This window comes from Ranitomeya imitator, chromosome 6 (genome assembly GCF_032444005.1).
Source record: "Ranitomeya imitator isolate aRanImi1 chromosome 6, aRanImi1.pri, whole genome shotgun sequence".
Lineage (NCBI taxonomy): Eukaryota > Metazoa > Chordata > Amphibia > Anura > Dendrobatidae > Ranitomeya > Ranitomeya imitator.
In genome coordinates this window covers 72,907,600-72,935,281 of record NC_091287.1, presented here as the reverse complement: position 1 = coordinate 72,935,281, position 27,682 = coordinate 72,907,600, and the positions used below count along the sequence as shown (strand labels likewise).

Here is a 27,682-nt window from a genome sequence, read left to right as displayed (position 1 = left end):
TATAGTATATATGTGTGTGTGTGTCATCTCCTCCTGTATATAGTATATACGTGTGTCATCTCTTCCTGTATATAGTATATACCTGTATGTCATCTCCTCCTGTATATAGTTTATATCTGTGTGTCATCTGCTCCTGCATATAGTATATACCTGTGTGTCATCTGCTCCTGTATATAGTATATACCTGTGTGTCATCTCCTCCTGTATATAGTATATACCTGTGTGTCATCTCCTCCTGTATATAGTATATACCTGTGTGTCATCTTCTCCTGTATATAGTATATACCTGTGTCATCTCTCCTGTATATAGTATATACCTGTGTGTCATCTGCTCCTGTATATAGTATATACCTGTGTGTCATCTCCTCCTGTATATAGTATGTACCTGTATGTCATCTCCCCTGTATATAGTATATACCTGTGTGTCATCTCCTCCTGTATATAGTACATACCTGTGTGTCATCTCCCCTGTATATAGTATGTACCTGTATGTCATCTCCTCCTGTATTAGACCGCGTTCACACGTTATTTGGTCAGTATTTTTACCTCAGTATTTGTAAGCTAAATTGGCAGCCTGATAAATCCCCAGCCAACAGAAAGCCCTCCTCCCTGGCAGTATATATTAGCTCACACATACACATAATAGACAGGTCATATGACTGACAGCTGCCGTATTTCCTATATGGTACATTTGTTGCTCTTGTAGTTTGTCTGCTTATTAATCAGATTTTTATTTTTGAAGGATAATACCAGACTTGTGTGTGTTTTAGGGCGAGTTTCATGTGTCAAGTTGTGTGTGTTGAGTTGCATGTGGCGACATGTATGTAGCGACTTTTGTGAGATTGAGTTTTGTGTGGCAACATGCGTGTAGCAACTTTTTGTGTGTCGAGTTGCATGTGACAGGTTAGTGTAGCAAGTTGTGTGCAGCAAGTTGTGCGCATGGCGAGTTTTGCGCGTGACGAGTTTTATGTGTGGTACGTTTTGAGTATGTGCAAGTTTTGTGTGAGGCAACTTTTGCATGTGTTGCAACTTTTGTGCACGTGGCAATTTTTCCGCGTGTGCAAGTTTTGCGTGTGGCGAGTTTTCCATGAGGTGAGTTTTGCACGTGTGGCGAGTTTTGTGTGAGCCTAGTTTTGCATGTGGCGAGTTTTGCGCGTGGCGAGTTTTGAGCGGCGACTTTTGTGTTTCGACTTTTATGTGGCGAGGTTGGTGTATGTGTGGTGAAATGTGCGCTGAGGGTGGTATATGTGTTCAAGCACGTGGTAGTGTGTGGTGCATTTTGTGTGTGTGTTCATATCCCCGTGTGTGGTGAGCATCCCATGTCGGGGCCCCACCTTAGCAACTGAACGGTATATACTCTTTGGTGCCATCGCTCTCACTCTTTAAGTCCCCCTTGTTCACATCTGGCAGCTGTCAATTTGCCTCCAACACTTTTCCTTTCACTTTTTCCCCATTATGTAGATAGGGGCAAAATTGTTTGGTGAATTGGAACGCGCGGGGTTAAAATTTCGCCTCACAATATAGCCTATGATGCTCTGGGGGTCCAGACGTGTGACTGTGCAAAATTTTGTGGCTGTAGCTGCGACGGTGCAGATGCCAATCCCGGACATACATACATACATACACACACACATTCAGCTTTATATATTAGATTAGTGATGAGCGAACGTGCTCGGATAAGGTGTTATCTGAGCATGCTCGGGTGCTAACCCAGTGTCTTCCGCGTGCTATAAAACTATGTTCGAGTCCCCGTGGCTGCATGTCTCGAGGCTGATCAACAGTCACAACACATGCAGGCAATAAACAGGCAATCCTTGCATGTGTCGCAGTGTGCAGCCGCAGGGACTCGAACATAGTTGCGAACACGCTGAAGACACTCAGCACACGAGCACACTCGGATAACGCCTTACCAAGCTCTTAACATTTTGTAGGTCAGTGTATTACAAATGACAAATCGTGGACTCCTCCTTGACTAAAACTACTTCTCAAAAAAGGGATGAGGAGTATTGCTACTCTACTGTAAATCACATAGTGTGACCTCTGCATGGGGCAATCAGGAGAGATTCAGCACCTTTTAGATTAAGAAAAGACCTATCTGGAAACCTGGAGTTTTTTCAGAACACACTTAAAAGGGATTTCCCTTTTCAGAAAACACCTGCCTATCAATAGGTATAGTTTGTTTGCACAGAAAAAAAAAAACAGTGATTTACTCACCTTCATTTGGTCCAGCGCTCAGTTTCTGTTGTGCTCTGCAGCGCTGACATCACATGGACAACACATACTGACGGCACAAGCCACTGAGTTCACCGACTGGCTGCAGCGCTGTCAAAATTGTTATCACTGCGGACACAGACACCAGAAGTAGCAGCAGAGACACAGTGCTGGACCCGGGAAGAGTGAGTAAAGGACAGTTTGTTTGTTTTTTAAGCCATCTGCATCTGGAGACAGGGGATTTCTGAAAATAAAAAACTCTCTTCAAGATTGGGATGTTTAAAAGGGAACTGGTGCAGGACAGAGTAAATAACACTGGAGTTTTGTAGTTGGTCCAATGTTAAGTGCTGATTAATTTGATAATTTTTATAGAGGCAACAACTTTAATTTCTGATACATAGCTCCAAATCCTCTGCTCCTTTTGACTCATCACCAAGTTTTAAAGACACGTTCTATAGAAAATGTAAAGGCAATCTTTCAGTAAAATCAACACCCCTCCCCCCAACTGCCTATATGGGCATGCAGGTCCTTGAAATGTAAATCCATTCACACTTTTAGATGTTTTCTTTGTTGCTGCATTCTGGGGAAATTAGCATCTTCATTTTTATGCATTTTGATAGCTCACTGTCTGTCTGATTTCCTTGCCTGGGGCCTAGGCAGTGAGCTATTAATCATGCTAAAGAGACTAGTGCTGGGTGGGAAAACAACCTTGTGAGGCTGAGGCTTGAGCACTTAATGCTTGATTTGCATTTAAATAAAAAAAATGCTTATTTGTCGGGAATGCAGCAGCAGATAGAAGATGTAAAGGTGTTGATGGATTTAAATTTCAAAAACCTGCAAGTCCATACACACTTTTTTTGGTGGGGTGGGGGGCAATTGATCTTACTGACAGATTTCCTTTAAATTCTTGTTTGCCCATTCTTCTCTCCCCTCTTGAGGCTTTATATACCAACCACAGAATACAACATGAGGATGGAAGCAGATAGAGATGCCTGCACCTACTGGGGGCCTATTATAGCACAAATCTGACTAATAATACAAGTGGGTGCAAGTGAATACTGTAGTCTGCGATTTCATAACACTTAAATCTGTGATTTTATATAACTTCATGCCCCAGAGTGTGGACCCAGTACACAATCTGTACCCAGGTCATTCATATTGACGGTATCTCTCACATTACCACCACCACCAGAGAAGAAGACCTAGGAGCCAATTCATCATTTGCAGTTTTTTAAGTCACTTTTGTTTTTCGGTCTTATAATATTCATTAATGGAGTTTCTTTGCACCAAGTTCTTCAACGTAGTGCACACAGTTCATGAAGTTTACACACAATCAAAAATGCTCTTTATGCGAGCAAACACATAAAATATTCTCTACAGAAAGCACGAATAAGGCATAAAGGAGAAAATGGCAAAAAAAGGCACAAATGCAATAATGAATTGGGCCTTAAGCGTATTTCTTCTTTAGCTCATTCTCCAAGCTGTACCGATGATTATTTCCTATAAGTAGGCTTATAGTTAGCTGAACTTATTTCTTAGGCTGCCGTCACACTCGCAGTATTTCGTCAGTATTTTACATCAGTATTTGTAAGCCAAAACCAGGAGTGGAACAAATAGAGGAAAAGTATAACAGAAACCTATGCACCACTTCTGTATTTATCACCCACTCCTGGTTTTGGCTTACAAATACTGATGGAAAATACTGACCAAATACTGAACGTGTGACGGCAGCCTTATATTTACTCGATAGCAATCAGACACATCATAAAATGTCTATGTAGTATATACATTTGCCTCTAGATGGCAGCACTAAAATATGAACACCCAGGATTTGTTTTGATCTTGTAGTGCTGAAAAACTGTAACTTTAGGTACTGTATGTGCACACATGAAGTATTTGGTGCAGAAATGTCTGCATCTCCTGGCAGGAAAAATGCAGCGGCAAAAAATGTGTATTTTTGCTCCAGATTTTTCTACCACTCATTAGTATGAGTGAAATCTGCAGCAAAAAAGGTGATTAACATGCGGCAGATTTAACTCTGCACCAAATCTGCAAGTCACAAATAAGCAACATGTGCATGAGACTTCAGGGTTCTCATTCACTTTGCTGGCATCAGCGAAATTCAGGTTTTGTGACAGATCTGCACTGAAACAAAGCAGCAAAAACACAATGTGTGAACGCAGCCTAAGTGTATGTGTATTAATAGTATGTGTGCAGTTTTGTCCATTCACATTAGGAAGATGAAAAATATGTGTTCTGATTTCTTTTTGTTAGCGTAGTGTATTTAATTTTATCCCAGATGTTTAGAAGTTTTGCTTGTTTTTTTTACAATAAGGCCGGCGTCACACACAGCGTAAAACAATACGGTCCGTATATTACGGCCGTAATACGCTGAAAAGTCCCCAAAATAGTGGTCCGTAGCTCCTCCATAGGCAGGGTGTGTCAGCGTTTTTTGCGCATGGCATCCTCCGTATGTAATCCGTATGGCATCCGTACTGCGTGTTTTTCTCGCAGGCTTGCAAAACCAACATACCGCTATAGAAGGGATTCATGTGTCACAAAAAAAAAAAAAATATATATATATATATAATGAATATATAAGAAAATAGAGCGCACTCGCCGATCATCCAGTGCAGGAATCTTTATTCAAACATCGTGCTGTACATCTTCACGACCGGGGGTGCTGTACAGAGAGTGCGGCAAAGCGGGACGACGGCCGTTTCACGCCTGGCTGGCGCTTCAACGGGTATATATATATATATATATACTAGATTGTGGCCCGATTCTAACGCATCGGGTATCCTAGAATATGCATGTCCCCGTAGTATATGGACAATGATGATTCCAGAATTCGCGGCAGACTGTGCCCGTCGCTGATTGGTTGAGGCAACCTTTACGACATCATCGTCGCCGTTGCAACCATTATGACATCTACGTCGATACTGTGCCCGTCGCTGAATCAGAAACGTGGGATTTCTACGTCCTTTATGACATCATCATCGCTGTGCCCGTCACTGATTGGTTGAGGCCTGGCGGCCTCGACCAATCAGGGAGGCGGGATTTCCAGGACAGACAGACAGACAGAAAGACAGACAGACGGAAAAACCCTTAGACAATTATATATATAGATATATATATATGTCAGTGAGAGACATACATATATATTAATATTTATTCCAGCGCAAGATAGCTTTAAAGCCGGTAATTCAATTACCGGCTTTTGCTCTCTCCTTCCTAAACCCGACATGATATGAGACATGGTTTACATACAGTAAACCATCTCATATCCCCATTTTTTTTTGCATATTCCACACTACTAATGTCAGTAGTGTGTCTATGCAAAATTTGGCCCTTCTAGCTATTAAATTAAAGGGTTAAATGGCGGATAAAATTGGCGTGGGCTCCCGCGCAATTTTCTCCACCAGAGTAGTAAAGCCAGTGACTGAGGGCAGATATTAATAGCCTGGAGAGGGTCCATGATTATTGCCCCCCCCCCCCCCCCGGCTAAAAACATCTGCCCCCAGCCACCCCAGAAAAGGCACATCTGGAAGATGCGCCTATTCTGGCACTTGGCCACTCTCTTCCCATTCCCGTGTAGCGGTGGGATATGGGGTAATGAAGGGTTAATGCCACCTTGCTATTGTAAGGTGACATTAAGCCAAATTAATAATGGAGAGGCGTCAATTATGACACCTATCCATTATTAATCCAATACTAGTAAAGGGTTAAAAAAAATACACAAACACATTATTAAAAATTATTTTAATTAAATAAAAACAAAGGTTGTTGTAATATTTTATTCAATGCCCAATCCAATCACTGAAGACCCTCGTTCTGTAACAAAAAAAACATAATAAACCAACAATATACTTACCTTCCGCAGATCTGTAAAGTCCAACGATGTAAATCCATCTGAAGGGGTTAAAATATTTTGCAGCCACCAGCTTTGCTAATGCAACGTTGTTCGTGGCTGCAAAAGCCCGGGGAATGAAGGTAAAGTAGGTCAATGACCTATATTTACCTTCATTTGCGGTGAGGCGCCCTCTGCTGGTTGTTCCTAGATCGTGGGAACTTTCCTAGAAAGCTCCCAGGCTCGAGTTTATATGAGGACAACCAGCAGAGGGCGCCTCTTATGCGGTTTTGTATGCGTTTTTTGACCCTACATAAAGATTATGCAATAGAAAAAAAAATTTGATATAATTTCCTAGTCCAACCTCTTCTGATTCTCCATTTTGGAAAGCCTTCCATTACCCACAAAATGAGTTCACAGGAAATGTCACAGCGGAGCCCACAGCGTGCCGAAGACAACAACGAACGTCAATTACGCCTTCGCAGGCCATATCGTCTGTTGCTGTTAGGAGTGTTGCTACAAATGTTGACTCGTCAAAGACAGCAGGTTAGCTAAACTAAGAATGACATTTCTTTGGCTGGTTTCACATTTGATTCTGTGTGCGCAGTGTATAATCGGCACAGTTCCGCATGCTTACCTATCTTAAACATGGTCTACGCAGGGACATGTGTTTGCATGCGTCTGCGTACGCATGCGCTGTTTTTTATTGTGCGCCGAGGTCCAGCAAATGCAACATGTTGGATTTTAAGGCGTCAATTAAGCAGTTATCTGCATGCGGACAATTGCGGATCACTGCCTTAGGCCGGTTTCACATGTCAGTGGCTCCGGTACGTGAGGTGACAGTTTCCTCACATAACGGAGACACCGACTCACGTAGACACATTAAAATAAATGTGTTTCTGCACATGTCAGCGTGTTTTCACGGACCGTGTGTCCGTTTGCAAAACACCGAGACATGTCAGTGTTCCTGGGAGCACACGTGCGTGTGCCATCCGTGTGCTGTCTGTGTGCGTTTTTCCTGTCATAGGCTTAAAATGGAAAAAATTGTTGCAATACACGGACACATGTACAGCACACGTACAGCACACAGCACACGGACCCTAAAAACGTACTCCCTCTGCTGCGTTTCTCAGACCCAAATCTGCAGCAAAACTGCTCATCTGCAGATTTGCTGCAGATTTGTCTGACTCAATAGAAGTCAACGGGTGCAGAAACGCTGCAGAAACGCAGAAATAATTGACATGGTCCTTTTTTCAATCCGCTGCATTTTTTGTGCGGAATTTTCCACACAATTAGCACAGCATTTTCCTTTTTCAATTGATTAACGTTATACTGTAAACCACTTGCGGATCCGCAGCGTTTACGCACAGAAAAAAACGCTGCGAATCCGCAACGTGTGCACATACCCTTAATGTTTCTAATACTCAGATAATGATAGTGTAGTCTGAGGATCAAGGGGAGTGATCATCAGGAATACCACCAACCATTAAACTGAATAGGACTGAGGCCTGTACAGATGGGCTGATGGGAATGTATAAACAATCATGTAAAAAAAAAAAAAAAAACAGAGATCTTCCTAATATTTTCCTCCAGCACACTAAGTGCTGCTAGGGGTTAACAGCTAATTTGTTTAATGGGTGGTGGGGGGTTGTCCACCTTTTCTCCACCTCAGGGTGTGGTCTGGGGCTGAAGTAGCTGGCCTCCAGAGGCAGTCATTGCTCAGCATGTGAGGATCTCCAGGAAAGCCCTTATCTGAGAGCTAAAGTGAACCAGGAGGCTATGTGAGCCCCGAGCGGGGCGGATCCCGTTACTGCAGAGACTGTGAGATACCATTTTGGGTTTTTTCTTGTTTTGCCAGAAGGGCTGTGTTTATTTTTGATTCATGATGGTTTATGCTGCATATAACAATAAACCAACGAATGATTCAAAGAGATGGTGTACCCGCGTCTACCTCAGTGCGCAGCCGAGGGAGCCGATCTACAACAATATATATACAAACGCTATTTGCACTTAAATGTGACAAGTGATAATAAATATTACTATATGAACAGTATTCCCACCAGTAAAAGACCTAATCAAACGAATATAACCAAATTGTCTATTTTGACAGTGCATAAACTATAGACATCAGCCTCCTACCAATCCAGCTGAATTGTCCCAGAATATCCCTTTAATACAAGTTACTATGATAAGCATGCAAAACCTTCCCTTTAACCCCTTCCCGACCCATGACGCCACGTAGGCGTCATGAAAGTCGGTGCCAATCCGACCCATTACGCCTATGTGGCGTCATGGAAAGATCGCGTCCCTGCAGATCGGGTGAAAGGGTTAACTCCCATTTCACCCGATCTGCAGGGACAGGGGGAGTGGTAGTTTAGCCCAGGGGGGGTGGTTTCACCCCCTCGTGGCTACGATCGCTCTGATTGGCTGTTGAAAGTGAAACTGCCAATCAGAGCGATTTGTAATATTTCACCTATTATAACGGGTGAAATATTACAATCCAGCCATGGCCGATGCTGAAATATCATCGGCCATGGCTGGAAATACTAATGTGCCCCCACCCCACCCCACCCCACCGATCGCCCCCCCAGCCCTCCGATCTGGCCGCTACACTGCTCCGGCTCCCCTCCGTCCAGTGCTCCGCTCCCCCCCGTGCTCTTGTCCGCTCCCCCCGTGCTCCAATCACCCCCCCGTGCTCCAATCACCCCCCCTGCATTCCGATCCACCCCCCCCGGTGCTCCGTTCCACCCCCCCGTGCTCCAATCACCCCCCCTGCATTCCGATCCACCCCCCCCGGTGCTCCGTTCCACCCCCCCGTGCTCCATTCCAGCCCCCCCATGCTCCGTTCCACGCCCCCCGTGCTCCGTTCCACCCCTCCCGCGCTCCGATTCCCCTCCCCCGTGCTCCGATCCCCCCCCCCCCCCCGTGGTTCCCCCCCACCCCATCATACTTACCGATCCAGCCGGGGTCCCGTCCGTCTTCTCCCTGGGCGCCGCCATCTTCCAAAATGGCGGGCGCATGCGCAGTGCGCCCGCCGAATCTGCCGGCCGGCAGATTGGTTCCAAAGTGCATTTTGATCACTGAGATAGATTATATCTCAGTGATCAAAATAAAAAAAATAATAAATGACCCCCCCCCCCTTTGTCACCCCCATAGGTAGGGACAATAAAAAAATAAAGAATTTTTTTTTTTCCAGTGTTAGAATAGGGTTAGGGGTAGGGTTAGGGGTAGGAGTAGGGTTAGGGGTAGGGTTAGGGGTAGGGTTAGGGTTAGGGCTAGGGGTAGGGTTAGGGCTAGGGTTAGGGTTTCGGTATGTGCACACGTATTCTGGTCCTCTGCGGATTTTTCCGCTGCGGATTTGATATATCCGCAGTGCTAAACCGCTGCGGATTTATGGCGGATTTACCGCGGTTTTTCTGCGCATTTCACTGCGGTTTTACAACTGCGATTTTCTATTTGAGCAGTTGTAAAACCGCTGCGGAATCGGCACAAAGAAGTGACATGCTGCGGAATGTAAACCGCTGCGTTTCCGTGCAGTTTTTCCGCAGCATGGGCACAGCGATTTTTGTTTCCCGTAGGTTTACATTGAACTGTAAACTCATGGGAAACTGCTGCGGATCCGCAGCGTTTTCCGCAGCGTGTGCACATACCTTTAGAATTAGGCTATGTGCACACGGTGCGGATTTGGCTGCTGATTGGCCGCTGCGGATTCGCAGCAGAGTTCCATCAGGTTTACAGTACCATGTAAACATATGAAAAACCAAATCCGCTGTGCCCATGGTGCGGAAAATACAGCGCGGAAACGCTGCGTTGTATTTTCCGCAGCATGTCAATTCTTTGTGCGGATTCCGCAGCGTTTTACACCTGTTCCTCAATAGGAATCCGCAGGTGAAATCCGCACACAAAACACTGGAAATCCGCGGAAAATCCGCAGGTAAAACGCAGTGCCTTTTACCCGCCGATTTTTCAAAAATGGTGCGGAAATATCTCACACGAATCCGCAACGTGGGCACATAGCCTTAGGGTTAGGGTTGGAATTAGGGTTGTGGTTAGGGTTGTGATTAGGGTTATGGCTACAGTTGGGATTAGGGTTAGGGGTGTGGGGGGGTTAGTGTTGGAGTTAGAATTGAGGGGTTACCACTGTTTAGGCACATCAGGGGTCTCCAAACGCAACATGGCGCCACCATTGATTCCAGCCAATCTCGTATTCAAAAAGTCAAATGGTGCTCCCTCACTTCCGAGCCCTGACGTGTGCCCAAACAGTGGTTTACCCCCACATATGGGGTACCAGCATACTCAGGACAAACTGCGCAACAATTACTGGGGTCCAATTTCTCCTGTTACCCTTGTGAATAAAAAAAAATGCTTGCTAAAACATAATTTTTGTGGAAAGAAAAATGATTTTTTATTTTCACGGCTCTGCGTTGTAAACGTCTGTGAAGCACTTGGGGGTTCAAAGTGCTCACCACATATCTAGATAAGTTCCTTGGGGGGTCTAGTTTCTAAAATGGGGTCACTTGTGGGGGTTTCTACTGTTTAAGCACACCAGGGGCTCTGCAAACGCAACGTGACACCCGCAGACCATTCCATCAAAGTCTGCATTTCAAAAGTCACTACTTCCCTTCTGAGCCCCGACGTGTGCCCAAACAGTGGTTTACCCCCACTCATGGGGTATCAGCGTACTCAGGAGAAACTGGACAACAACTTTTGGGGTCCAATTTCTCCTGTAACCCTTGGGAAAATAAAAAATTCTGGGCTAAATAATTATTTTTGAGGAAAGAAAACGTATTTATTATTTTCACGGCTCTGCATTATAAACTTCTATGAAGCACTTGGGGGTTCAAAGTGCTCACCACACATCTAGATAAGTTCCTTTCGGGGTCTAGTTTCCAAAATGGGGTCACTTGTGGGGGGTTTCTACTGTTTAGGCACATCAGGGGCTCTGCAAACGCAACGTGACGCCCGCAGAGCATTCCATCAAAGTCTGCATTTCAAAAAGTCACTACTTCAATTCCAAGCCCCGGCATGTGCCCAAACAGTAGTTTACCCCCACATATGGGGTATCACCGTACTCAGGAGAAACTGAACAACAAATATTGGGGTCAAATTTCTCCTGTTACCCTTGGGAAAATTAAAAAATTCTGGGCTAAATAATTATTTTTGAGGAAAGAAAACGTATTTATTATTTTCACGGCTCTGCATTATAAACTTCTATGAAGCGCTTGGGGGTTCAAAGTGCTCACCACACATCTAGATAAGTTCCTTTTGGGGTCTAGTTTCCAAAATGGGGTCACTTGTGGGGGGTTTCTACTGTTAAGCCACATCAGGGGCTCTGCAAACGCAACGTGACGCCCACAGAGCATTCCATCAAAGTCTGCATTTCAAAACGTCACTACTTCACTTCCGAGCCCCGGCATGTGCCCAAACAGTGATTTACCCCCACATATGGGGTATCAGCGTACTCAGGAGAAACTGGACAACAACTTTTGGGGTCAAATTTCTCCTGTTACCCTTGGGAAAATAAAAAAATTGCAGGCTAAAAGATCATTTTTGAGAAAATATTTTTTTTTTTTTTTTCATGGCTCTGCGTGATAAACTTCTGTGAAGCACTTGGGGGTTCAAAGTCCTCACCACACATCTAGATTAGTTCCTTTGGGGGTCTAGTTTCCAAAATGGGGTCATTTCTGGGGGATCTCCAATGTTTAGGCACACAGGGGCTCTCCAAACGTGACATGGTGTCCGCTAATGATTGGAGCTAATTTTCCATTTAAAAAGCCAAATGGCGTGCCATCCCTTCCGAGCCCTGCCGTGCGCCCAAACAGTGGTTTACCCCCACATATGGGGTATCAGCGTACTCAGGACAAACTGGACAACAATATTTGGGGTCCAATTTCTCCTATTATCCTTGGCAAAATAGGAAATTCCAGGCTAAAAAATCATTTTTGAGGAAAGAAAAATTATTTTTTATTTTCATGGCTCTGCGTTATAAACTTCTGTGAAGCACCTGGGGGTTTAAAGTGCTCAATATGCATCTAGATAAGTTCCTTGGGGGGTCTAGTTTCCAAAATGGGGTCACTTGTGGGGGAGCTCCAATGTTTAGGCACACAGGGGCTCTCCAAACGCGACATGGTGTCCGCTAACAATTGGAGTTAATTTTCCATTCAAAAAGTCAAATGGCGCGCCTTCCCTTCCGAGCCCTGCCGAGTGCCCAAACAGTGGTTTACCCCCACATATGAGGTATCGACGTACTCGGGAGAAATTGCCCAACAAATTTTATGATCCACTTTATCCTACTGCCCATGTGAAAATGAAAAAATTGAGGCGAAAAGAATTTTTTTGTGAAAAAAAAGTACTTTTTCATTTTTACAGATCAATTTGTGAAGCACCTGAGGGTTTAAAGTGCTCACTAGGCATCTAAATAAGTTCCTTGGGGGGTCTAGTTTCCAAAATGGGGTCACTTGTGGGGGAGCGCCAATGTTTAGGCACACAGGAGCTATCCAAACGCGACATGGTGTCCGCTAACGATGGAAATAATTTTTCATTCAAAAAGTCAAATGGCGCTCCTTCCCTTCCGAGCCTTACCATGTGCCCAAACAGTGGTTTACCCCCACATGTGAGGTATTGGTGTACTCAGGAGAAATTGCCCAACACATTTTAGGATCCATTTTATCCTGTTGCCCATGTGAAAATGAAAAAATTGAGGCTAAAAGAATTTTTTTGTGAAAAAAAAGTACTTTTTCATTTTTACGGATCAATTTGTGAAGCACCTGGGGGTTCAAAGTGCTCACTATGCATCTAGATAAGTTCCTTGGGGCGTCTAGTTTCCAAAATGTGGTCACTTGTGGGGGAGCTCCAATTTTTAGGCACACGGGGGCTCTCCAAACGTGACATGGTGTCCGCTAAAGAGTGGAGCCAATTTTTGATTCAAAAAGTCAAATGGCGCTCCTTCCCTTCCAAGCCCTGCCGTGCGCCCAAACAGTGGTTTACCCCCACATATGAGGTATCAGCGTACTCAGGACAAATTGGACAACAACTTTCGTGGTTCAGTTTCTCCTTTTACCATTGGGAAAATAAAAAAATTGTTGCTAAAAGATAATTTTTGTGACTAAAAAGTTAAATGTTCATTTTTTCCTTCCATGTTGCTTCTGCTGCTGTGAAGCACCTGAAGGGTTAATAAACTTCTTGAATGTGGTTTTGAGTACCTTGAGGGGTGCAGTTTTTAGAATGGTGTCACTTTTGGGTATTTTCAGCCATATAGACCCCTCAAACTGACTTCAAATGTGAGGTGGTCCCTAAAAAAAATGGTTTTGTAAATTTCGTTGTAAAAATGACAAATCGCTGGTCAAATTTTAACCCTTATAACTTCCTAACAAAAAAAAATTTTGTTTCCAAAATTGTGCTGATGTAAAGTAAACATGTGGGAAATGTTATTTATTAACTATTTTGTGTCACATATCTCTCTGGTTTAACAGAATAAAAATTCAAAATGTGAAAATTGCGAAATTTTCAAAATTTTCGCCAAATTTCCGTTTTTATCACAAATAAACGCAGAATTTATTGACCTAAATTTACCACTAACATGAAGCCCAATATGTCACGAAAAAACAATCTCAGAACCGCTAGGATCCGTTGAAGCGTTCCTGAGTTATTACCTCATAAAGGGACACTGGTCAGAATTGCAAAAAACGGCAAGGTCTTTAAGGTCAAAATAGGCTGGGTCATGAAGGGGTTAAAAGGTGGTGTAGAACTTTCTTCTCGATGGAGACATGGCATCTGGAACATTCAACCCTGGGGCCGTGTTGCTGTATACTACTGACAAGGCCTCCTCTACTTCAGGAGAAAACTATCAAGAGGTCACAACTTGACTCTGGAGCTCCGCACACATGATGGAAGTCTCCACCATCTCTGAGAAAACTGACAATTAAGCCCCCATCACACACTTTAGTTGGCTGACAGGTGGTCAATGGTTCGACAGTAGTGATGAGTGAATGTGCTCAGATAATGTGTGCTCGAGTACTATGTTGATCGCCGCGCCTGCATGTCTCGTAGCTGTCGGGATTGCCTAACAAACAGGCAGGCGCAGAGACTCGAAGCATGCCTAAAGGTACCTTCACACATAACGATATTGTTAACGATATCGTTGCTTTTTGTGACGTAGCAACGATATCGTTAATGGTTAATGAAATCGTTATGTGTGACAGCGACCAACGATCAGGCCCCTGCTGGGAGATCGTTGGTCGCTGAATAAAGTCCAGAACTTTATTTCGTCGCTGGATCTCCCGTGGACATCGCTGGATCGGCGTGTGTGACACCGATCCAGCGATGTCTTCACTGGTAACCAGGGTAAACATCGGGTTACTAAGTGCAGGGCCGCGCTTAGTAACCCGATGTTTACCCTGGTTACCATCCTAAAAGTAAAAAAAAACAAACACTACATACTTACCTACCGCTGTCTGTCCCCGGCGCTGTGCTCTGCTCTCCTCCTGCACTGGCTGTGAGCGTCGGTCAGCCGGAAAGCAGAGCGGTGACGTCACCGCTCTGCTTTCCGGCCGCTGTGCTCACAGTCAGTGCAGGAGGAGTGCAGAGCACAGCGCTGGAGGACAGACGGCTGTAGGTAAGTATGTAGTGTTTTTTTTTTTTTTACTTTTAGGATGGTAACCAGGGTAAACATCGGGTTACTAAGCGCGGCCCTGCGCTTAGTTACCCGATGTTTACCCTGGTTACCGGCATCGTTGGTCGCTGGAGAGCGGTCTGTGTGACAGCTCTCCAGCGACCAAACAGCGACGCTGCAGCGATCCGGATCGTTGTCGGTATCGCTGCAGCGTCGCTTAATGTGAAGGGGCCTTAAGTCACTCGGTTAGCACCCAAGCAGATAACATCTTACCAGATCACGTTCGCTCATCACTATTCGACAGTCGTCCTTGTCGCTCTACTTCTCACTCCCGTGAGTGATCTGCTAGCAGACTCCTCTGGCGGCGGCTTATCTCTTGAAGAACTGGCGGTCCAAAATCAGACAAACTGGATCATTATCTCCCCTGATATTATATCGGGGAAGAGTCGGGGCCCCGTACACATAAGATTGTCAGTCGACAGTTAGGCTGCTTTCACACATCAGGTTTTTTGTTTCAGGCTAAATCTGGCTCTTGAGAGATAAACCGGAACCGGAAAAAATAAAAAAACGGATCCGGTTTTTCCCCATTGGCTTGTATTAGCGCCGGATTGCGCCGGATGGCCCAGCGTTCCTTCCGGTTTGATGCCGGATCCGGCGTACACTCAATTCCGGCATCTGGAAAAAACGTCTACTGTAACGTTTTTTGTTTCCGGCGAAAAAGCCTGAAGCGCCGTATCCGGCGCTTCCGGATGTTTGCTAGAATGGAAGCCTAGGGGAGCCAGAAGGTGCCGGATGCAGAAAATGGCGGATCCGGCGGCCTGATCCGGTTTTTTAAACTGAGCATGCTCCAAATTTTTTTTTATCCAATAATCTAGATAGGCTAGCCGGATCCGTAAAAAAAAACGGATCCGTCGCATCAGTTTTTCACAATCTGCGCCGGATCCAGTTCTTTCAACATTCGCCGGATGTAGCCTGAAACAAAAAACCTGATGTGTGAAAGTAGCCTTAGTCCAATGTATATGTGGGCCTTTACATATGATGGCTGCACAAGGGCAAAACAGCTGAGAAATGCAGGGAATAAGTTACATAATAATCAGATATGGTGTTATTGCTAAAAAAAAATAATCACATGAAATTACATGTCCTATGATTTGGGATTATAATGTTGTCAGATATTAAAATAAACCAAATAAATATCTCTATAACATGATTCTATTCCGCAATCATCTCTCTACCAGATACAGATCACCTGTAATAACTGTAGTCTGGACAGGATGCGTCATTCAATAGGAGATTGGAGACCGTACTGCAACAATTAATATATGGGGAAGCGTTTACAAAGAAAAGAAAAAACACATTAATAGGAGTTCATAGATTTTTTTTTTTATTATTCTAAAAGTTTTACAGCTTTTGAAAGGTTGATTTAGAATATGGGACAACCAGAGCACATCCAATAAAGCAACGCTGTTTCTTAAGTGCATAGAATCTACCCCAACAAGGTGTCCAGAAAAGGGCAAAATTTCTAAATATTCCAGCCCAACGAAGGCAAAAACATTCAAAATGATTGTAATATTAAAACTTCATAATCCAAGAAGTATCATAAAAATGTTTTTGTTTTTTCATTTGACACTTTTTCAGTTTTCAATGTTTTTGTCTTCGGTGAGCTAGACTGTTTTGAAAGTTTGCACATAGGTGGATTATGACATCATAGTCTTTGTTGCGTGACCAAATTCTACCCTAATATTGTGGGAAACAGGTAATTCCGTTTTGAAAATCATAAAACATAATACAGAAGTATAACATTCGGTGTGGGTATGTAAGTCCAGGACAAGTTTTATTTCTACAAAGCATTTATACCAAAAACGAAGCAAGTTTGCAAATATTCATTGAAAAGAGTATAGCGCAGCTTCGATTAACCTACTCCGTTAAGACAGAATGCGTACAAAACTTATGGAAAGTGATCCTGCAGTCATAAGATGGTCCCTTCTTTCTGGTGATTCGGCAGGATCATTTTGATGATCTAATATTTTAGGAAGAATAAAATAAGCAAGAGATCAGACTGCACTCAGGGTGTGTTTGTAGTCTACCGACATGGAGACGTAGTATTCCTCTATCTGCAAAGTTTGCTTAGTTTTTATTATTTTAGAGTCATCACTAGAACAGTAATTGCGAGTTATTTTATCTACAATGTGTTTTATTATAACAGGTATGTCTGTGAACATCAATTTGAAGCAGTTCTTCTCTGTCACCCGTTCAGAAAAGGAGCCCAATAACATCAAAAAGAATATTCGCTGTCTGGAGAGACAGTATTATTCCTTAATAAAGGGACTGAAAATGCAGACTATAATTTTCGAACCAGGTATGTGGCGGTCTAAGTAGGTGAACATTGCATATTGGTAATTGTAAAAGTGTTTAATAGCATTATAGAATTTACTATTGAAGAAGTACAAGAACTGCATATTTTACCCATAAACGATGAAGACCCCAATGCCGGCTTTCTGCCCAAATCTTCTACAGCCGGGACAATCAATATTTTAAAGTCCTTTCTGGACTCTACTGTAATAAAATGCTTTGTCTACCCTGCATCAAATTTTTTAAAGTATCTTAACCCTTTAAATCCAAAGCTATCAGATCATTTTGTCTTAATGTCCCCACAAACATTAGACTAACGTTGTCGGACCCACCAATATCTTCAGGTTCAGCCGACAATCTAATTTGTAAGGGGGCATCAGAAAAATGATTGTCAAAATGATTGTCGAAGGAGAAAAGGATCCAGCATGTCCGATTTCGAACTGCTGATCCTTTTTGTGCTCAAAAGAGATAAACTATCGCCAAAGGAGTCTGGCAGCGGCTCTGTCATAGTTGATCGAAATAGCTGCCGGCAGAACGACTGCAAGAACGATCATGTGGCCCACAGCTATCTACGGTAACGTGTATGGGGGGCTTTATAGTTGACTTTATGACCTATCAGGAATATCAGAGCAGATTGGCACATTTTCTATCTATTAACACAGTGTTTCTCAACTCCAGTCCTCAAGACCCCACAACAGGTCATGTTTTCAGGATTTCCTTAGTATTGCAATGTGTTTTTAACATCAGCTTTTAGATTCAGGAATTCTGTCATTTCAAGCTATAAACATCAATTCCCAGCTATCAGCTTTCGCTCCGCTGGTTAAGAAAAAGTAGGGGGATCCAACACCATTTTTCTTCAATTCATTGAATTATTAGCTAAAATACATGAAGATTAAACTATACACACCCTGCACTAATTATATATGTTACTGACATCTTTCTATCTATTCTATTCTGACAGGTCACAGAGTGACCCTACAGAATAGATATGATACATACACATAGGATAGATATAAAGATGTCAGGGACATACTGTATATAATTAGTAGAGTGCTTATGTAGCTTACTGTACATGCATCTTATTTCTGAATAAATTAGTTTCTGAAAAAAAATGTTGTGGGGTCCCCCAAAATTTTATTAACCAGCAGAGGGAAAGCAGACAGCTGAAGGCAAATGTTTATAGCCTGGGAAGAGGTAATACTCATGGAGTTCCCAGGCTATTAATATCAGCTCACAGTTGTATACCTAGCCTTCAATGGTTATTAAAGTTGGAGACCCCCCCCCCCCAAAAAAAAAAGACGTAAGGTTCCCCTATAATTAATAACCAACAAAGGCTAGCCAGACAGCTGCAGGATGATATTAATAGCCTAGGAAGGGGTAATGGATATTGGCCCCATCTCAGACTAAAAACATCAGCTCTCAGCCACTACAGAAATGGCGCATCCAAAAGATGCACCAAATCTGGCACTGAGCCTCGCTGTTCCCACCTATCCTGATGAAGTGGCAAGGTGGGTCATAGTTTTTGGCCCCCGTTACTATCCCCATAGTCAAATTGTGAAAAAAAAAAAATGAAACCTAGAATAAAGTCCTTTATTTGAACATATGACACAGACTCCTTTATTGACTCTAAATTAACCAAAACAGTTATACGCACCTTACACCCAATCCACTGAAATCAATGTCCCCTGTAAAAGAATTAAAATAATAAACAACTATATTCCTCACCTGTTAGATGAGAAGATAATCCAATTGTCCCGCAGCGCTTCTAGCACTGCTATATCTAGATGGTAGGCCGCATTGTTGAATGATGTAAATAAACAGCTTGCCATCCAGCAGACTATTATCTTCTCGCTGGCAGCTTCCTGTGTACACTGTAAAGCTTCTAATCAGTGGTGGGGGCATAGTTACAAAGAGCAGTTGACTAGGAAGAACAAGACACCTAGTCCTGTAGTGAAAATCTTCTGATTAACACTGAAACAGCAACACACAGCCTAGTAAGAGACACATTGCTGGAATCAGGGTCTCTGCCCGTACACCATGTTGCTCTATTGCATAGCAAATGCTCTATTGCATAGCAAAACATGTTCACAGATTCCTTTGAAATGCATAAAACATACCTGGCTGCTATCATTGTTCGGGCAGTACAAATCTGAAGATACAGTAAGTTGCCTCTGACAGTAATATTCCTCTAGAGCTCCTTCCCTGGTCATTTTGCTCAGCAGTGCACAGATCATATAGCGTACAATATCTAGATATGGCAGCTTAGATTTGTTAAATCTAAAGTCTGGATTCAGTCCAAAGTACAGAACGTATTGCCCAGGTACGGACTGGGGCTATAATTCAGTCCTGGCATTTGAAATCACACAGGCCTATGTTGTCCCCGTCCCCATGAACCAGATGGGATATATTACTAATATTACCCTGGATGGAGGAAAGGGAGATTTTCTACAAGATTAATATTTCTAATGATACCGGTGGCCGGCTGGGGTAAGTGATGGAGTCAGCGACTTTGCGCTCCATCACAACTCTTCACAGTATGGGTATCTTGTGAACACGGATTCTGTTAACAACGTAGCAGACAAGGCGGCCCAAGACCAGACAGGCCCTTCTGACATTTGCCAGAATTGCCAAATGGCCAGTCCGGCCCTGGTTTTGCCACATGTACAGAAATCTCTCTGTGCCCAGTAGCTTAAGTAAACAGCATTCAATTAACCCTTAAAACTAAAGGTACCATCACACTCAGCGGCGCTGCAGCGATATAGACAACGGGCCGACCTAAACTAGATCGCTGGAGCGTCGCTGTTTAGGTCGCTGTAGAGACGTCAAACACAGCAACTCCAGAACGATGCAGGAGCGATCCAGTGACGTAACGGCGACTCACTTATCGTTCTCACTGGTTGTTAGCTCCATGTCAAACAGCCGGAGTGTACCGATCCGACGCACATCTAGGGGCCCTATGCTCGTTGCTGGCATCGTTGCTTTTGCTGTCAAACATGACGAATCACGCCGACCTGACGACGAAATAAAGTTCTGGACTTCTAGCTCCGACCAGCGATGGCACAGCGGGATCCTGATCGCTGCTGCGTGTCAAACACAACGAGATCGCTATCCAGGACGCTGCAACGTCACAGATTGTTGTCGTTCTCTTTGCAAAGTTGCTGAGTGTGACGGTACCTAAAGTCAAAAGCTTAACCCCTTTACCCCCAAGGGTGGTTTGCACGTTAATGACCGGGCCAATTTTTACAATTCTGACCACTGTCCCTTTATGAGGTTATAACTCTGGAACGCTTCAATGGATCCTGGTGATTCTGACATTGTTTTCTCGTGACATATTGTACTTCATGACAATGGTAAAAATTATTTGATAGTACCTGCGTTTATTTGTGAAAAAAACGGAAATTTGGCGAAAATTATGAAAATTTCGCAATTTTCCAACTTTGAATTTTTATGCAATTAAATCACAGAGATATGTCACACAAAATACTTAATAAGTAACATTTCCCACATGTCTACTTTACATCAGCACAATTTTGGAACCAAAATTTTTTTTTGTTAGGGAGTTATAAGGGTTAAAAGTTGACCAGCAATTTCTCATTTCTACAACACCATTTTATTTTAGGGACCACATCTCATTTGAAGTCATTTTGAGGGGTCTATATGATAGAAAATACCCAAGTGTGACACCATTCTAAAAACTACACCCCTCAAGGTGCTCAAAACCATATTCAAGAAGTTTATTAACCCTTCTGGTGCTTCACAGGAATTTTTTGAATGTTTAAATAAAAATGAACATTTAACTTTTTTTCACAAAAAATTTAATTCAGCTCCAATTTGTTTTATTTTACCAAGGGTAACAGTAGAAAATGGACCCCAAACATTGTTGTACAATTTGTCCAGAGTATGCCAATACCCCACATGTAGGGGTAAACCACTGTTTGGGCGCATGGCAGAGCTCGGAAGCGAAGGAGTGCCATTTGACTTTTCAATGCAAAATTGACTGGAATTGAGATGGGACGCCATGTTTCGTTTGGAGAGCCCCTGATGTGGCTAAACATTGAAACCCCCCACAAGTGACACCATTTTGGAAAGTAGACCCCCTAAGGAACTTATCTAGAGGTGTGGTGAGCACTTTGACCCACCAAGTGCTTCACAGAAGTTTATAATGTAGAACCGTAAAAATAAAAAATCATATTTTTTCACAAAAATTATCTTTTCGCCCCCAATTTTTTATTTTCCCAAGGGTAAGAGAAGAAATTGGACCCCAAAGTTGTTGTACAATTTGTCCTGAGTACGCTGATAGCCCATATGTGGGGGTAAACCACTGTTTGGGCGGATGGGAGAGCTCGGAAGGGAAGGAGCGCCGTTTGACTTTTCAATGCAAAATTGACAGGAATTGAGATGGGACGCCATGTTGCGTTTGAAGAGCCACTGATGTGCCTAAACATTGAAACCCCCCACAAGTGACACCATTTTGGAAAGTAGACCCCCTTAGGAACTTATCTAGATGTGTGCTGAGCGCTTTGACCCACCAAGGGCTTCACAGAAGTTTATAATGGAGAGCCATAAAAATAAAACAAAAATTTTTTTCCCACAAAAATTATTTTTTAGCCCCCAGTTTTGTATTTTCCCGAGGGTAACAGGAGAAATTCGACCCCCAAACGTTGTTGTCCAATTTGTCCTGAGTACGCTGATACCCCGTATGTTGGGGGAAACCACCGTTTGAGCGCATGGCAGAGCTCGGAAGGGAAGGAGCGCCATTTGGAATGCAGACTTAGATGGAATGGTCTGCAGACGTCACATTGCCTTTGCAGAACCCCTAATGTACCTAAACAGTAGAAACCCCCCACAAGTGACCCCATATTGGAAACTAGACCCCCCAGGGAACTAATCTAGATGTGTTGTGAGAACTTTGAACCCCCAAGTGTTTCACTACAGTTTATAACGCAGAGCCGTGAAAATAAAAAATCTTTTTTTTTCCCACAAAAAATATATGTTTTAGCCCCGAGTTTTGTATTTTCCCAAGGGTAACAGGAGAAATTGGACCCCAAAAGTTGTTGTCCTATTTGTCCTGAGTACGCTGATACCCCATATGTTGGGGTTAACCCCTGTTTGGGCACACGGGAGAGCTCGGAAGGGAAGAAGCACTGTTTTACTTTTTCAACGCAGAATTGGCTGGAATTGAGTTCGGACGCCATGTCACGTTTGGAGAGCCCCTGATGTGGGGTTTCCACTGTTTAGGCACAATTATAACTGAAACCCTAATCCAAACACACCCCTAACCCTAATCCCAACCCTATTCCCAACCGTAAATGTAATCTAAACCCTAACTGTAACCCTAGCCCTAACCCTAGCCCTAACCCTAGCCCTAACCCTAGCCCTAACCCTAATGGGAAAATGGAAATAAATACATTTTTTTAATTTTTCCCTAACTAAGGGGGTGATGAAGGGGGGTTTGATTTACTTTTATAGTGGGTTTTTAAGCGGATTTTTATGATTGGCAGCCGTCACACACTGAAAGACGCTTTTTATTGCAAAAAATATTTTTTGCGTTACCAAATTTTGAGCTATAATTTTTCTATATTTTGGTCCACAGAGTCATGTGAGGTCTTGTTTTTTGCGGGACGAGTTGACGTTTTTATTGGTAACATTTTCGGGCACGTGACATTTTTTGATCGCTTTTTATTCCGATTTTTGTGAGGCAGAATGACCAAAAACCAGCTATTCATGAATTTCTTTTGGGGGAGGCGTTTATACCGTTCCGCGTTTGGTAAAATTGATAAAGCAGTTTTATTCTTCGGGTCAGTACGATTACAGCGACACCTCATTTATATCATTTTTTTTATGATTTGGCGTTTTTATACGATAAAAACTATTAAAAAATAGTGAGGAAAGAATGGTTGTAGATGACGAGGAAAAAGCTAACATATTAAACACCTTCTTCTCCACGGTATTCACGGTGGAAAATGAAATGCTAGGTGAAATCCCAAGAAACAATGAAAACCCTATATTAAGGGTCACCAATCTAACCCAAGAAGAGGTGCGAAATCGGCTAAATAAGATTAAAATAGATAAATCTCCGGGTCCGGATGGCATACACCCACGAGTACTAAGGGAACTAAGTAATGTAATAGATAAACCATTATTTCTTATTTTTAGGGACTCTATAGCGACAGGATCTGTTCCGCAGGATTGGCGCATAGCAAATGTGGTGCCAATATTCAAAAAGGGCTCTAAAAGTGAACCTGGAAATTATAGGCCAGTAAGTCTAACCTCTATTGTTGGTAAAATATTTGAAGGGTTTCTGAGGGATGTTATTCTGGATTATCTCAATGAGAATAACTGTTTAACTCCATATCAGCATGGGTTTATGAGAAATCGCTCCTGTCAAACCAATCTAATCAGTTTTTATGAAGAGGTAAGCTATAGGCTGGACCACGGTGAGTCATTGGACGTGGTATATCTCGATTTTTCCAAAGCGTTTGATACCGTGCCGCACAAGAGGTTGGTACACAAAATGAGAATGCTTGGTCTGGGGGAAAATGTGTGTAAATGGGTTAGTAACTGGCTTAGTGATAGAAAGCAGAGGGTGGTTATAAATGGTATAGTCTCTAACTGGGTCGCTGTGACCAGTGGGGTACCGCAGGGGTCAGTATTGGGACCTGTTCTCTTCAACATATTCATTAATGATCTGGTAGAAGGTTTACACAGTAAAATATCGATATTTGCAGATGATACAAAGCTATGTAAAGCAGTTAATACAAGAGAAGATAGTATTCTGCTACAGATGGATCTGGATAAGTTGGAAACTTGGGCTGAAAGGTGGCAGATGAGGTTTAACAATGATAAATGTAAGGTTATACACATGGGAAGAAGGAATCAATATCACCATTACACACTGAATGGGAAACCACTGGGTAAATCTGACAGGGAGAAGGACTTGGGGATCCTAGTTAATGATAAACTTACCTGGGGCAGCCAGTGCCAGGCAGCAACTGCCAAGGCAAACAGGATCATGGGGTGCATTAAAAGAGGTCTGGATACACATGATGAGAGCATTATACTGCCTCTGTACAAATCACTAGTTAGACCGCACATGGAGTACTGTGTCCAGTTTTGGGCACCGGTGCTCATGAAGGATATAATGGAACTAGAGAGAGTACAAAGGAGGGCAACAAAATTAATAAAGGGGATGGGAGAACTACAATACCCAGATAGATTAGCAAAATTAGGATTATTTAGTCTAGAAAAAAGACGACTGAGGGGCGATCTAATAACCATGTATAAGTATATAAGGGGACAATACAAATATCTCGCTGAGGATCTGTTTATACCAAGGAAGGTGACGGGCACAAGGGGGCATTCTTTGCGTCTGGAGGAGAGAAGGTTTTCCCACCAACATAGAAGAGGATTCTTTACTGTTAGGGCAGTGAGAATCTGGAATTGCTTGCCTGAGGAGGTGGTGATGGCGAACTCAGTCGAGGGGTTCAAGAGAGGCCTGGATGTCTTCCTGGAGCAGAACAATATTGTATCATACAATTATTAGGTTCTGTAGAAGGACGTAGATCTGGGGATTTATTATGATGGAATATGGGCTGAACTGGATGGACAAATGTCTTTTTTCGGCCTTACTAACTATGTTACTATGTTACTATGTTATAGAAAAAATTATTATTTTGGCATCGCTTTATTCTCAGGACTATAACTTTTTTATTTTTTTGCTGATGATGCTGTATGGCGGCTCGTTTTTTGCGGGACAAGATGACGTTTTCAGCGGTACCATGGTTATTTATATCTGTCTTTTTGATCGCGTGTTATTCCACTTTTTGTTCGGCGGTATGATAATAAAGCGTTGTTTTTTGCCTCGTTTTTTTTTTTTTTTTCTTACGGTGTTTACTGAAGGGGTTAACTAGTGGGCCAGTTTTATAGGTCGGGCCGTTACGGACGCGGCGATACTAAATATGTGTACTTTTATTGTTTTTGTTTTTTTTATTTAGATAAAGAAATGTATTTATGGGAATAATATTTTTTTTTTTTTTTCATTATTTTGGAATATTTTTTTTTATTTTTTTTTTACACATTTGAAAATTTTTTTTTTTACTTTGTCCCAGGGGGGGACATCACAGATCAGTGATCTGACAGTTTGCACAGCACTCTGTCAGATCACTGATCTGACATGCAGCGCTGCAGCCGTCACAGTGCCTGCTCTAAGCAGGCTCTGTGAAGCCACCTCCCTCCCTGCAGGACCCGGATCCGCGGCCATCTTGGATCCGGGGCTCGAGCAGGGAGGGAGGGAGGTAAGACCCTCGCAGCAACGCGATCACATCGCGTTGCTGCGGGGGGCTCAGGGAAGCCCGCAGGGAGCCCCCTCCCTGCGCGGTGCTTCCCTGCACCGCTGGCACATCGCGATCATCTTTGATCGCGGTGTGCCAGGGGTTAATGTGCCGGGGGCGGTCCGTGACCGCTCCTGGCACATAGTGCCGGATGTCAGCTGCGATAGGCAGCTGACACCCGGCCGCGCTCCCCCCGTGAGCGCCGCCAATCGCGCTGGACGTACTATCCCGTCCATGGCCATAGGGGCCCACCCCACATGGACGGGATAGTACGTCCGATGTCAGAAAGGGGTTAAACAAAGTAGTTTGTTAAAATATTATTAAAGTGTTCCGAGTTTCCTCCATAGACAAAGGGAAGAATGCCATTTTTATTATTGAATTATAGCGGTTTTCTAGGAATAGATGGTCTCGTATTAGAATAAGCCATCTGGGAGAATGACTGTCAGCATCCCTGCTGAATAGTTGTCTGAAGGGGCTGCAGCACTCATGCCACAGCTTATTCAATGTTTACATTGGTGTCTATCTGCACGGCCACAGTTGGCTAAAGCAGCACTCCCATCACAATTGTTAGGCCGGGTTCACATTGCGTTAAACAGCCGCCCGTTCAACACACACGTGAACGGGCTGCTGACGCAAGTGCCGACATTCTCCATCGCGCTAGCGCAGATAGAGCATCTGCTAGCACTATCTGCGCTAGCAGTGACGGACCCGGAAACGCTGCAGCCCGCGTCTCGGGGTCCGTCACTCAATGACGGCACATCCCTAGCGCACGCCCATTGTGAATTAATGGCGGCCTTAACGGACTACGTTACACCGCGTTTATGCCGCGGTGTAACGTAGTCCAACGGACTGCCAGAACGCAGTGTGAACCCAGCCTTATCCTCACATAGCCTACTGTATACAGCATGAGCCCCACATAGCCTCCTGTATACAGCTTGAGCCCCACATAGCCTCCTGTATACAGCGTGAACCCCTTATAGCCTCCTGTAGAAAGCATGAGCCCCACATAGCCTGCTATACACATACAAACATCCTATACACCATATCGTTAGCTCGCGCTGATTCCCCCTGCGCTCTGCTCCTGTCTCTGGTGCACCGACTCTTTGCAGTGCACCTAACGGTGCTTGGCTGATGTTAGTGAGTTGAACGGAGTTCATTGGCTGTGAATTCCCAGGACCTTTCAGGTGGCACCGCGAGAGTGAGAACATTCTCACGCTTGCGATGACGTCAGTGAGGTGAAAGGAGTTCACCGCAAGACACTGAGCCTGAGCTTAGCAATCACATACAGCTCAGTGTCTCTACTGGATAACGCAGCGTTTTATCTGCGTCAGCTTACGCCTGACGGCAAAAAATCGCGTTTGTATGCGTTTTTACATGCGTTTGCGCTTTTTATGCGCATGTGTTTGATATTTCCAGGAGGGTGTGTCTCGATGGCCATGTCTAAATTAGTTCCTGGACATGCGCAGTCCAAAGTACGCAATCGCATCAAACACATGCATACGCAAAGACATGCGTACGCATGCGTTCCCATAGACAGTAATCCATTTTTTTAATGCACTCATCTGCATGCGCAGGCCTGCACATATTTGCCGGAAATTTGCTGCCTCAAAAATTCCAACATGTTGCGTTAGCCACGCCCCGCCGCAAATAAACACATGTGTAAGCAAATGCGGGTGAACACATGCACCTGCGTCTACAATGTTAAAGATAGGAAATCAAGACACATGCGGTTGTATGCGTCAGAATCGCTGTGGACACACCCGCAAATGTGAAACCAGCTTTAGATTTTTTTTCTTGTTTTCAGGATATGGCATGGTAAAATGGGAGACTGTCACTCAAATTTACAACTCATCATGCAAAAAAAATGCCTTAGGCCAGTCTCACACGTCCAGATAATTCTGGTACCGAAAAAATCGGTACCGGAGTGATCCGTGTCTGTGAGCTCACGTAGGCCATCCGTGTGGCACACGTGTGCCGCCCGTGTGCCGACTGGGTACCACACGGAGCGTGCAGGAGACAGCGCTAGAGATAAGCGCTGTCCCCTGCATCTGGTGCTGAAGCCGCCATTCATATCTTCTCTCCAGCAGCGTTCGCTGGAAAGAAGATATGAAAAATCCTTTTTTTTTTTTTCTTTTTTTTTTCTTTTCGTGTTTAAACTAGAGATCCCTGTCCCCACCCCCCTCCCAACCCATGTGCGCCCGCCCGCTGTTAATAAAATACTCACCCGGCTCCCTCGCAGCGTCCTGTCCTCGCCGCACCTTCTACTGTATGAGCGGTCACGTGGTGCCGCCCATTAGTCATGAATATGTGGCGCCACCCCTATGGGAG

At 43.8% G+C, this 27,682-nt stretch overlaps 1 protein-coding gene across 2 annotated transcripts in view; it reads right to left on the bottom strand.

The window, feature by feature from the left end:
• Positions 1-27,682, bottom strand: part of XYLB (xylulokinase) — a 275,014-nt gene that overhangs the window by 231,157 nt on the left and 16,175 nt on the right. The gene's annotated exons all lie outside the window — the stretch shown is intronic.